Source organism: Tupaia chinensis, unplaced genomic scaffold (assembly GCF_000334495.1).
Source record: "Tupaia chinensis unplaced genomic scaffold, TupChi_1.0 Scaffold000377_2, whole genome shotgun sequence".
NCBI classification, from domain to species: Eukaryota; Metazoa; Chordata; class Mammalia; order Scandentia; family Tupaiidae; genus Tupaia; species Tupaia belangeri.
The window spans coordinates 461,483-461,930 of NW_006159876.1; the positions used below are offsets into that span (position 1 = coordinate 461,483).

Here is a 448-nt window from a genome sequence, read left to right on the forward strand (position 1 = left end):
CGGGGACTGGCCGGTGAGAGGCGCAGCTGTGCTGGCAGTGGGCGGGCACAGTCCCTACCACCGGGGGCGGTCCTTCCGGAAATGCGGCCTTTCCCACTCTCCCATTTTGGACGCTCTCCCTGGGGGCTGGTGGGGAAGATTCCCCTGGGGGAAGCCCAGAAGGGGTGCTCATATGCTCGCGTCTCACAAGCCGGTGAGGACGGTGAGGACGGCTGGGGCTCCGCTCCTCTGGACGCCTAGGAGTGCGGGGGCCATTCCCTCCCAGGAATCCATTAGGCAGAGGCGCTGCTGATGCAAGGGTGATGCAAAGACGCTGGGCCTGAAAGCCAAGGTCAGGCGAGACATGACAGCTAGGAGGCCGGGTCAGCAGAGCAAGGGAGGGACGTGGGCCGTCGGTGGGGGGAGCCTCTGCGAGAGAGGGCTGCAGCCGGCTACTGGCGGGGCCTTG

The 448-nt window shown here is 66.7% G+C and overlaps 1 long non-coding RNA gene across 2 annotated transcripts in view; it reads right to left on the reverse strand.

The window, feature by feature from the left end:
- LOC114008720 (uncharacterized) overlaps nt 1–448 on the reverse strand; it is a 6,807-nt gene that overhangs the window by 5,794 nt on the left and 565 nt on the right. The gene's annotated exons all lie outside the window — the stretch shown is intronic.